Below are 13331 nucleotides of genomic sequence, written 5' to 3' on the forward strand. Positions count from 1 at the left end.
CTCGTCCAAAGGTTGCAAATTCCTCCAGTGAGGCCTTCAGCGAGGAAGCACTATCTGCAAGTGTTAGCAGGACATCGTCCGCATACATTGCTAGTTTATGTTCCATTCCCCCCACCACAATGCCCTGTATGACAGGATTGGCTCGTATTTTGCTTGCCACAACTTCCATGACTAGCGCAAAGAGCAGGGGCGACAGAGGACACCCCTACCTGGTTCCATTGGATATTAGAAAGGCCCTTGAAAACATGCCATTAACTCAGACTTTAGCATTGGGATTGGAATATAATGAGAATACATAACTAATAAAGCGTGGCCCAAATCCCATTTTTATCAGGGTGTGGCGCATGAAAGACCAGTTGACACGGTCAAACGCCTTCTCCGCATCCGTCGATACCAGCATCAACGGAGCGGAGTTGGCCTGGGCAAAAGATATTAATTGGATCACCTTGAGCGTATTATCCCGCGCCTCTCTTGCCGGGATAAAACCTGCTTGGTCGGTCGAGACCAATTGGGGTAGATATTTTTTAAGTCGATTGGCTATGACCTTAGCTAGTATCTTAACATCAGAGTTAAGTAGCGAAATCGGTCTATAGCTGCTCGGCTGATTCCCCGGTTTATCTGACTTGTGGATGACCGATATGAAGGCCTCAAGCATCGAGCTCGGCAACGTGGGGTCCTCTGATAGTTTATTGAACATGCGTAACATATGGGGCATTAGAATGTCTGCAAAGGATTTATAATAACGAGTGCCAATCCCATCAGGGCCTGGGCTTTTACCACTCGGCAGAACTTTTATAACCCGAAGTATCTCCTCAGCCGTAAAGGGAGAATCTAAGTGATCCGCCCCTGCTGTAGACAGTTTTGGCAGCTCAACACTCGCTAGATAATCTAGGATTGTTTGTTCAGAGGTCTGTCTGTTGCGATCCTCTTCCTGCTCCCCGGTCGTGGGGTGTAAGTTGTAAAGAGATTCATAAAATCTCCCAAATGTGTTTGCAATGGATTGTCCATCTCTATGGATTTCTCCACTGCTGTTTGTCCTCTCAAACACGTATGAGCTCAATCTCCTACGTGCCAAGGCTCTGGCCAGCAGCCTTCCGGCCTTATTACCTTGTTCAAAAAACTGCTGTCTCATCCTCAGTGCCTTCCTCTGCTGCTCCTCCTGGAGATGGCGCAGCAAGGCGGATCTGGCAACCTCCAGTTCCTCCTGCACTGCTTTGTCGGCTGGTGAGTCCTTGTGCGCCAACTCCTTTTGAGCAACCTGCGCCAGAAGCCTCTCATACATGTCTCTTCTATTTTTACGCAGAATTGCGTTGTGCCTAATCAATATTCCCCTGAGGACACATGTGTGTGCCTCCCAGATTGTGGAGTCACTCAGGGCTTCTGTTGTGTTTAACCGAAAGTATTCCTCCAAATTTTTGCCTATTTCCTGTTTTAAGAGTTGGTGGTCCAGGAGGAATTCATCCATTCTCCAAACAAAGGGAGTCACTGGAATGTTTGGCCAATCAATGGTGCATCTGACCGGGGCGTGATCAGACCAGGTGATTGTGTTGATGCTACTGCCTGTAGTGATAGTGAGACCCGCAGAGTCTGTAAACAAGTAATCCTCGTGTACTTCCTATGCGGATGCGAGTAAAAGGTATAGTTCCTGGCTGTAGGGTGATAAGTGCGCCAAATATCATGTAGTACATGATCTTTCAAGGACTTGATGAGATGTTTGATAACCTTGTGGGGAGTGCTGGAGAGGCCATCAGATGTGTCCAATGCGGGGCTCAAAGATGCATTAAAATCACCACCCAGATATAGAATTCCCTTCTGTACTTCTAAGATTTTGAGCATAACCATTTTAAGGAATAGATCTTGTGCTGTATTTGGGGAGTAAAGGTTGGCCAGGGTAATGGGTCTACCATACAGCGTTCCCGTCAGTATCAAATATCTGCCATTAGGGTCTCTGACTACGTGCTCTAATTGGAAGGGTACTGATAATTGGAATAAAATGCCCACCCCATTTTTTTTGGAAGGCCCTGATGCGAAATAGGCTACTGGGAAATGTCTATTGAACCATTTAGGTTCCCTGAGTCTGGAGAAATGCGTCTCCTGTAGCAGTATGATGTCCCCACCCATTCTATGTAGATCTCTAATGATTAATGATCGCTTCTCCGGGCTGTTGAGGCCCTTAGTATTTATGGTTAACAGTTCAATGTGGTGTTTCCTCTCTTGGGGGTGTAGATAAGCCATATCTGCCCCAGGAGGTATGCAAGAGAGAGAGAGAAAAAAAAAAAAGTGAAAGAGGGGTTTGAGAAGATATATAGAGTTAGTTGAAAAAGGTAAAGTAGGATAGTTGGATTTAATTAGGTGAAGAAAGCTGATTAGTGAAGGAGGGGGGAGGGAAGGTGTGGTGGTAGAATGTATATAAGAATAGAGAGTGGGATGTAACCCTCCAAATGTCACAGTCGACTCTGGGGGGTAAATATACAGTTAGGAAGTCTGAAAAATAAGATCAACAAAGTTGTACAACAGGGGGTAGTAACCCCAATACTCTCATATATAGATATATTGACATATATGATTAACTTTGTGGGTGTTTGTAACTCAATAACATTTTAAATCAAACCGTTGTTAGAATTTAAACATGAACAGTAACAAAAATTTAGAACCAGAAAAATACATAATGTCCCTCCAGCAAATGACAAAACATATATTCCTACGCCAGGATTCAACCATAAAATCTGAAGTCATATCTAAGACTAAGACCCTCCTTAGTTCATGTTAAAAGGTTCCACTAGCTTCTATATTCTTTATGGGAGACTCGGAGTAACAGAAGATAAGCAACATATGAATGCCTAGCGAAACTGATTGGACAGGATATTAGTTTAGTACTCCGTTAGTCGTGATGAAAGAGTCAGCACGACCAGGCATATAAAAGCTCACCTGAGTTATAACTAGTGCAGCGCAATTTATGGTGGTTTATACTAGGCAGATCTGTCCCTTCCACAGTATATCTAAATAGTAGTTCCTACAAACTGCACTGGCTGAGGGGGGTTTATCATGTATATTTAATCCTTCAATATGGCTAGTATGTGCTCCTTTTACCCATTCTCACTGCCTTTTCGCTCGTACATATTGCACAGTGCTTTACTATATTATTAGTGTTAATCATACGCATAAGGCACCTCTGAGGTCTCTATAGTAATCTTAGGGGAGGGTCTATTCAATCTGGTTACGCTTGAGTATCCCTGGACCTATGACAGATATTCTTAAATATAAAATAGTTAAAACAATTCAACACTGTTTTCCTGTTCACATTAGGCACACTACGCAACATCATAACATAAACATTATATGCAGAGTTCAACAGTCCACATTTACAACCTAGATACTATGTTCCGGCAATCCGTTGTACAGCGGTCAAAGTCTAGGATGGCCAAGTTGTAAGTTCAAGTTCCACCAGAAATGTTCTCTATTGAGGTGCGTGGGCCATATCTGCCACCTCATGCTAAACTCGTCAAACAGTGGGTGCCAAAACATGTTGTTTGGCAAACAAGAGAAGAAAATAAACTATACTTATCTGTCCAGGGACACAGCTCAGGTAGGAAGTCTCAAGTAGGGGGTCATTTCAAGTAGCCACTGTTCACCATGCCATCTGGCATGTTCTTCAAGGGTTCTTTAAAGTTGAGGTCTGCACTTTTAGACGGGTCTCGGCCTAATTACCTCGTGGCATTCTCCTGGACCAGCTGGAGCCGGCACTACTGCTGCATTTAGTGGTCTGATCTGTAGGCCCAGGGCTTGGTTGAAAGTAGGGAGATCTGCAGGTGTTTTGAAGACAGCTGTCGTTCCATCTTTGGTAGCTATTATACAAGTGGGAAAACCCCACCTATATTGGATTTGTTGCTCCTTAAGGGTAGAGGTGATGTATCGTAGCTCCCGTCGCTTCTGAAGGGTAGCCGCTATCTTTTACTTTTTAATAAAATATCACACTTGATTTTGGGGTCATTTATAAAAGATCTGATCTCTGGTTAATTTTATGAGCGTTGATTGCTACCACAAGCTGTATGTGTGTGTAAAAGCTGTGTGTGTGTGTGTAAAAGCTGTGTGTGTGTGTGTGTGTGTGTGTAAAAGCTGTGTGTGTGTATATATATATATATATATATATATATATATATATATATATACACATATACAGTATCTCCCAAAAGTGAGTACACCCCTCACATTTTTGTAACTATTTTATTATATCTTTTCATGTGACAACACTGAAGACATGATACTTTGCTACAATGTAAAGTAGTGAGTGTACAGCCTGTATAACAGTGTAAATTTGCTGTCCCCTCAAAATAACTCAACACACAGCCATTAATGTCTAAAACATTGGCAACAAAAGTGAGTACACCCCTAAGTGGAAATGTCCAAATTGCGCCCAATTAGCCATTTTCCCTCCCCGGTGTCATGTGACTTGTTAGTGTTACAAGGTTTCAGGTGTGAATGGGGAGCAGGTGTGTTAAATTTGGTGTTATTGATCTCACACTCTCTCATACTGGTTACACTCTCTCATACATGGCACCTCATGGCAAAAACTCTCTGAGGATCTGAAAAAAAGAATTGTTGCTCTACATAAAGATGCCTATGCTATAAGAAGATTGCCAAGACCATAAAACTGAGCTTCAGCATGGTGGGCAAGACCATACAGTGGTTTCGCTAAACAGGTTCCACTCAGAAGTTGAGTGCATGTGCTCAGCGTCATATCCAGAGGTTGTCTTTGGGAAATAGACATATGAGTGCTGCCAGCATTGCTGCAGAGGTTGAAGGGGTGGGTTCAGCCTGTCAATGCTCAGACCATACCAGTACTGGAACCATGTCCTGTGGTCCGATGAGACCAAGATAAACTTATTTGGTTCAGATGGTGTCAAGCGTGTTTGGCGGCAACCAGGTGAGGAGTACAAAAACAAGTGTGTCTTGCCTACAGTTATCCATGGTGGTGGGAGTGTCATGGTCTGGGCCTGCATGAGTGCTGCCGGCACTGGGGAGCTACAGTTAATTGAGGGAACCATGAATGCCAATATGTACAGTGACATACTGAAGCAGAGCATGATCCCTTCCCTTTGGAGACTGGGCCACAGGGCAGTATTATAACATAATGACCCCAAACATACCTCCAAGACGACCAATGCCTTGCTAAAGAAGCTGACGGTAAAGGTGATGTACTGGCCAAGCATGTCTCCAGACCTTAACCCTAATATATAAATTAATGTGAACTGCAAGAAAATATGCTGTTTAAAACAGACCAGAGTACATTTTTAAGACATTAAGGCCTAGATTTGGAGTTAGGCGGAAAAAGGGCTGTTAACGCTCCGCGGGCTTTTTTCTGGCCGCACCATAAATTTAACTCTGGTATCGAGAGTTCAAACAAATGCTGCGTTAGGCTCCAAAAAAGGAGCGTAGAGCATTTTTACCGCAAATGCAACTCTCGATACCAGAGTTGCTTACGGACGCGGCCGGCCTCAAAAACGTGCTCGTGCACGATTCCCCCATAGGAAACAATGGGGCTGTTTGAGCTGAAAAAAAACCTAACACCTGCAAAAAAGCAGCGTTCAGCTCCTAACGCAGCCCCATTGTTTCCTATGGGGAAACACTTCCTACGTCTGCACCTAACACTCTAACATGTACCCCGAGTCTAAACACCCCTAACCTTACACTTATTAACCCCTAATCTGCCGCCCCCGCTATCGCTGACACCTGCATATTTTTTTTAACCCCTAATCTGCCGCTCCGTAAACCGCCGCAACCTACGTTATCCCTATGTACCCCTAATCTGCTGCCCTAACATCGCCGACCCCTATATTATATTATTAACCCCTAATCTGCCCCCCTCAACGTCGCCGACACCTGCCTACACTTATTAACCCCTAATCTGCCGAGCGGACCTGAGCGCTACTATAATAAAGTTATTAACCCCTAATCCGCCTCACTAACCCTATCATAAATAGTATTAACCCCTAATCTGCCCTCCCTAACATCGCCGACACCTACCTTCAATTATTAACCCCTAATCTTCCGATCGGAGCTCACCGCTATTCTAATAAATGGATTAACCCCTAAAGCTAAGTCTAACCCTAACACTAACACCCCCCTAAGTTAAATATTATTTTTATCTAACGAAATAAATTAACTCTTATTAAATAAATGATTCCTATTTAAAGCTAAATACTTACCTGTAAAATAAATCCTAATATAGCTACAATATAAATTATAATTATATTATAGCTATTTTAGGATTAATATTTATTTTACAGGCAACTTTGTAATTATTTTAACCAGGTACAATAGCTATTAAATAGTTAAGAACTATTTAATAGTTACCTAGTTAAAATAATAACAAATTTACCTGTAAAATAAATCCTAACCTAAGATATAATAAAACCTAACACTACCCTATCAATAAAATAATTAAATAAACTACCTACAATTACCTACAATTAACCTAACACTACACTATCAATAAATTAATTAAACACAATTCCTACAAATAAATACAATTAAATAAACTAGCTAAAGTACAAAAAATAAAAAAGAACTAAGTTACAGAAAATAAAAAAATATTTACAAACATAAGAAAAATATTACAACAATTTTAAACTAATTACACCTACTCTAAGCCCCCTAATAAAATAACAAAGCCCCCCAAAATAAAAAATTCCCTACCCTATTCTAAATTAAAAAAGTTACAAGCTCTTTTACCTTACCAGCCCTGAACAGGGCCCTTTGCGGGGCATGCCCCAAGAAGTTCAGCTCTTTTGCCTGTAAAAAAAAACATACAATCCCCCCCCCCAACATTACAACCCACCACCCACATACCCCTAATCTAACCCAAACCCCCCTTAAATAAACCTAACACTAAGCCCCTGAAGATCTTCCTACCTTGTCTTCACCATCCAGGTATCACCGATCCGTCCTGGCTCCAAGATCTTCATCCAACCCAAGCGGGGGTTGGCGATCCATAATCCGGTGCTGAAGAGGTCCAGAAGAGGCTCCAAAGTCTTCCTCCTATCCGGCAAGAAGAGGACATCCGGACCGGCAAACATCTTCTCCAAGCGGACATCTTCGATCTTCTTCCATCCGGAGCGAAGTGGCAGGATCCTGAAGACCTCCAGCGCGGAACATCCATCCGGACCGACGACTGAACGACGAATGACTGTTCCTTTAAGGGACGTCATCCAAGATGGCGTCCCTCGAATTCCGATTGGCTGATAGGATTCTATCAGCCAATCGGAATTAAGGTAGGAATTTTCTGATTGGCTGATGGAATCAGCCAATCAGAATCAAGTTCAATCCGATTGGCTGATCCAATCAGCCAATCAGATTGAGCTCGCATTCTATTGGCTGTTCCGATCAGCCAATAGAATGCGAGCTCAATCTGATTGGCTGATTGGATCGGCCAATCGGATTGAACTAGATTCTGATTGGCTGATTCCATCAGCCAATCAGAAAATTCCTACCTTAATTCCGATTGGCTGATAGAATCCTATCAGCCAATCGGAATTCGAGGGACGCCATCTTGGATGACGTCCCTTAAAGGAACAGTCATTCGTCGTTCAGTCGTCGGGTCCGGATGGATGTTCCGCGCTGGAGGTCTTCAGGATCCTGCCACTTCGCTCCGGATGGAAGAAGATCGAAGATGCCGCTTGGAGAAGATGTTTGCCGGTCCGGATGTCCTCTTCTTGCTGGATAGGAGGAAGACTTTGGAGCCTCTTCTGGACCTCTTCAGCACCGGATTATGGATCGCCAACCCCCGCTTGGGTTGGATGAAGATCTTGGAGCCAGGACGGATCGGTGATACCTGGATGGTGAAGACAAGGTAGGAAGATCTTCAGGGGATTAGTGTTAGGTTTATTTAAGGGGGGTTTGGGTTAGATTAGGGGTATGTGGGTGGTGGGTTGTAATGTTGGGGGGGGGATTGTATGTTTTTTTTTACAGGCAAAAGAGCTGAACTTCTTGGGGCATGCCCCGCAAAGGGCCCCTGTTCAGGGCTGGTAAGGTAAAAGAGCTTGTAACTTTTTTAATTTAGAATAGGGTAGGGAATTTTTTATTTTGGGGGGCTTTGTTATTTTATTAGGGGGCTTAGAGTAGGTGTAATTAGTTTAAAATTGTTGTAATATTTTTCTTATGTTTGTAAATATTTTTTTATTTTCTGTAACTTAGTTCTTTTTTATTTTTTGTACTTTAGCTAGTTTATTTAATTGTATTTATTTGTAGGAATTGTGTTTAATTAATTTATTGATAGTGTAGTGTTAGGTTAATTGTAGGTAATTGTAGGTAGTTTATTTAATTAATTTATTGATAGGGTAGTGTTAGGTTTAATTATATCTTAGGTTAGGATTTATTTTACAGGTAAATTTGTTATTATTTTAACTAGGTAGCTATTAAATAGTTCTTAACTATTTAATAGCTATTGTACCTGGTTAAAATAATTACAAAGTTGCCTGTAAAATAAATATTAATCCTAAAATAGCTATAATATAATTATAATTTATATTGTAGCTATATTAGGATTTATTTGACAGGTAAGTATTTAGCTTTAAATAGGAATCATTTATTTAATAAGAGTTAATTTATTTAGTTAGATAAAAATTATATTTAACTTAGGGGGGTGTTAGTGTTAGGGTTAGACTTAGCTTTAGGGGTTAATCCATTTATTAGAATAGCGGTGAGCTCCGATCGGAAGATTAGGGGTTAATAATTGAAGGTAGGTGTCGGCGATGTTAGGGAGGGCAGATTAGGGGTTAATACTATTTATGATAGGGTTAGTGAGGCGGATTAGGGGTTAATAACTTTATTATAGTAGCGCTCAGGTCCGCTCGGCAGATTAGGAGTTAATAAGTGTAGGCAGGTGTCGGCGACGTTGTGGGGGGCAGATTAGGGGTTAATAAATATAATATAGGGGTCGGCGGTGTTAGGGGTAGCAGATTAGGGGTACATAGGGATAACGTAGGTGGCGGCGCTTTGCGGTCGGAAGATTAGGGGTTAATTATTTTAAGTAGCTGGCGGCGATGTTGTGGGGGCAGGTTAGGGGTTAATAAATATAATATAGGGGTCGGCGGTGTTAGGGGTAGCAGATTAGGGGTACATAAGTATAACGTAGGTGGCGGTCGGCAGATTAGGGGTTAAAAATTTTAATCGAGTGGCGGCGATGTGGGGGGAGCTCGGTTTAGGGGTACATAGGTAGTTTATGGGTGTTAGTGTACTTTAGGGTACAGTAGTTAAGAGCTTTATAAACCGGCGTTAGCCAGAAAGCTCTTAACTCCTGCTATTTTCAGGCGGCTGGAATCTTGTCGTTAGAGCTCTAACGCTCACTTCAGCCACGACTCTAAATACCGGCGTTAGAAAGATCCCATTGAAAAGATAGGCTACGCAAATGGCGTAGGGGGGATCTGCGGTATGGAAAAGTCGCGGCTGAAAAGTGAGCGTTAGACCCTTTAATCACTGACTCCAAATACCAGCGGGCGGCCAAAACCAGCGTTAGGAGCCTCTAACGCTGGTTTTGACGGCTACCGCCGAACTCCAAATCTAGGCCTAAGGCTTTTGAATTGCAAAAATCATGTGACAAGTGTTTTCTAAAGAATTGCAATACTAGCTGTTAGATTGTTCTATACGGGGCGGTAAAAATGCTGTTGAAAAGCTGTTAAAAAGACGGTTTTCGCAGCAAATGGATTGTGGCCCATGCTTTATCACCAGTTGTCTTTAAACAAAATAATGTGACTTTTTATATTCTATGTATTGCTCCTTTTTTAAGGCCAGTAGTTTATACAGTATGTACAGCCCAATCCTTTATACAATGTACTTTAGCAGCCCCTAGCATAGTCTGGACCTTTTATTTATATATATATATATATATATATATATATATATATATATATATATATATTATATACTGTGTGTATGTATATATATATATATATATATATATAGGGTTTCCTACATTTTTTCTGTCTGTATATTAGTCACTTTCATTAATAAAGACATAGCTATAGAATAGGAAGCAGGTGTGTGTGCGAACAGATTCTATAAATAGTATTTTTTTATTTTTCTCCCAAAACTTTTATAATGTAAATAAATTCCACCAATGAATAATGGAAAAATAAATTCATTTTGATGGTTATTCCTTTACCAGCATCTAACAATATTCTGTATTGAGGCTGAAATATCATTAATGTCAAAGAGAAGCCCATAAGCCCACAAAATCTCCTTCTCTGACATGACATTAAATGTAAACCACGCAAATGTCCCTGAGAAGCAGGGCAGAAAATAGGATGACTTTGTTTCATTTATTGTGTAGAATCCAGAATCTCTTGATTACAGTAGGGTTACTGGAAGGATAATGAAAAAAATATGTTGCTTTTTATAGAAGGAGCCTCTCAGACGATGCACAGCCCTCTGAGTTGTGTCTTGTATGGCCGCAGCCCAAGATAGGAACAATATCAGCTTGTCTGCCTATCTTTCCATGCACTTTGTAGGGCTCCAGTTGCACTCAAAGACCCAGATTATCTGTATTCTTTCCAGACCAAAGATCCTTGTTCTTTCTAAATTACAGAAATTATAATAGTACTGTTATCCACACTTTGTAAGGCTGTGACACCGATACGCTTTGTAAGTGACAAGCCCAGAGGACCATTGGCTTATTGTGTCCAGCTAGTAACACAGCCAAGCATTGAGAGATAATGAGACGAGCTCTGCATTCTCCTAAGTAGATATGGACCTTCTAAAGGCCTCTTACTGGGACACTGAGAGCTATTTTTATTCCACTGGGAAAATGTGTTTGGGCTCTTAAGAAAAGGCTTAAAAATAAAATTTATAATTACATGATACATTTTTTTCTTTCTTGGTAGTGAGAGTCCATGAAATTCTATTCTTAAATATGGGAATTAATCTCTAGGCCACCAGGAGGAGTCAAAGACACTCCAAACAAAACATTCAAGTATCCCTCCTACTTCCTCTTCCTTCCCAGTAGTTCAAACTGAGGACAGGGAAAAGCCAAAAAGATAACAAAGGTAAAGAGGTGCATCTATAACTGCCGCCACCAGGGCGGGTTTGTGGACTCTCACTACCAAGAAAGAAAATAATTTATCAGGTAAGAATACATTTTATTTTATTTCTAATGGTAGCGAGAGTCCACGAAATCCTGTTCTATATCCAAGCTGTGGAGTCCACAAAGAAGATAGGGTGGGATGAAATAGGTAAGACAGACACCTAGACACTAGACACCACCGTCTGAACGCTTCTCTCCCAATTGATGCCTCAGACAAGGCAAAACATCAAACTGGTAAATTTTGTGAATGTATGTAGAAAGGCCAGTAGCAAGTTTGTAGATCTGTTTGACCACAGCCTCATTGTTAAAGATCAAAAAAACGTTAACACACAATAGGTGGAATGAACATTAATACAAAACGAATGCTGTTGACCCGCCGCCAAGTAAATCATACAAATAAGACTTCTCAAGTAAAAGATAAGGAAACCTCAGTGATTATTTGACCCGTACTCTTACCACAGAATACATATGATGATTGATACATTTCTAAGAAAAATTAAGATCAAGTCAAAAGGACAGTACAACAATTTTTACCACCCCTAGTTAGACAAAAACCTATTTTGTCCATAGAAACAGCCTTATTCCGATGAAAAAAACCCAAATAAGGGGTTCACTCTGAAAAGCAAAAAAATAAATAAGACTGCAGAGAAGCATATATAAGTGGCTATGATGCACACTACTAGTGTGCCTGCTAATAGCTTAAGGGCTGTAAACATAAATGGGGGGTACTTACACATTTTCTGCACAAACCACTGGTCTTACCCTGAATACAGTATGCAGGTGCAGTAGACAGCCCATACAGTACTGTAACTAACAGTATAGAATATACTGAGGGAGTACATCTCATTGGACAGACAGGAGGAGGTTAAAGGAACTTCACAGCGACACCCGTGGCAGGCTTGTGATCACAACTCCTATAGGAGATTCAAATTACACAGACAGTACTCTCCTTTGTCCCTCTCTTCCGGAACTATCCATTGAGGGAAAACTTGGGATTAATATCCCTAAAACGCTTTTATTTATTTTATTTAAATCCAGAACATCTCTATCCTTGCCTTCCTCCAAAACAAGGCAAAAAACTACTGGGAGGGAAGAGGAAGTAGGGGGGATACTTGAATGTTTTGTTTGGGGTGTCTTTGCCTCCTCCTGGTGGCCAGGAGATGTATTCCTATATGTAAGAATAGGGTTTCGTGGACTCTCACTACCATAAAAAAGAAAAATAATAATTTCAGATTTAGAGTAGTACAGAAACAAATTAAGTGGCACTGTCTACATGCCAATTGACACAGTGTCTACATGCCAATTGACACAGTGTCTACATTTCAAGGGTCTTAGATTCTACATGCCAAGGGTCATGCCCCCTGCAACACAAACAGAGCTAAACATTACGTAGTACTGGTTATACCGTGATTGACCAATATCGGGAGCCACAGCTCCAAGATTTTGACATTTTATAAAATTTTAAGCTGTAGGACAAGCAGCTACCTGTGGAATCACCCCTTCAACTTCAAAGTTATAAACCTTCCTAAAATAATGCATCAGTAACACCCAGAGCTTGTCAACATAAAGCTGATATTGTAGGTAAATATTTGTTAATTAATGTTTTCTTATATATCTTAATATAAGTTTTATGTGAAGCAATAATATTTGATGCTGTGTTGCTGGTAGAGGTTGGTTTTTACAGGGACGTTAGTTCTAACTGAAATGCATGTGCAGGGAGCAGCATTCTACACCAATTTGTCACACAGCGATTAACAGTAACAGTAATGTTACAGCACTGACAGCAGACACACTAACCTACAGGACGTAAGGAAATAGCAAACTGCATTTTATGTCAACTTTCTCTGTAAGGACAAGCTACCAGCAATACTTTATTATCTTTTTTTTTTCTAATACCTGATCCCTCAAATCTTTGAGCCCTTATAACATTTTTTAGACTTTTTTGTTGAGTGTAACAGTTAGCCAGAGCTCTGAAGTTGCGCAATCCCGATGCATGTAAATTTAATTTGCTTTCAACCTGTAATACTCCGCAATAAACCCCTTTTCCCTCATGCATAACAGCGAGGCACTCAGAAACTAAACCAATTTTGGCTGCTCTTGTTTGCCCTACACAAACCTTGAATGACTTATTGGGCAATTGGTCACAGATTGAGGGCCTCTGGTTGGGGGGACATGAGCTCCCACCCATCTGACCCCTTGGGTTGATATATCATATTGACCCGATAGTGATCATTCTAACATGGCTGCTGTCAGA

This window comes from Bombina bombina, chromosome 10, assembly GCF_027579735.1.
Source record: "Bombina bombina isolate aBomBom1 chromosome 10, aBomBom1.pri, whole genome shotgun sequence".
Taxonomy (NCBI): Eukaryota; Metazoa; Chordata; class Amphibia; order Anura; family Bombinatoridae; genus Bombina; species Bombina bombina.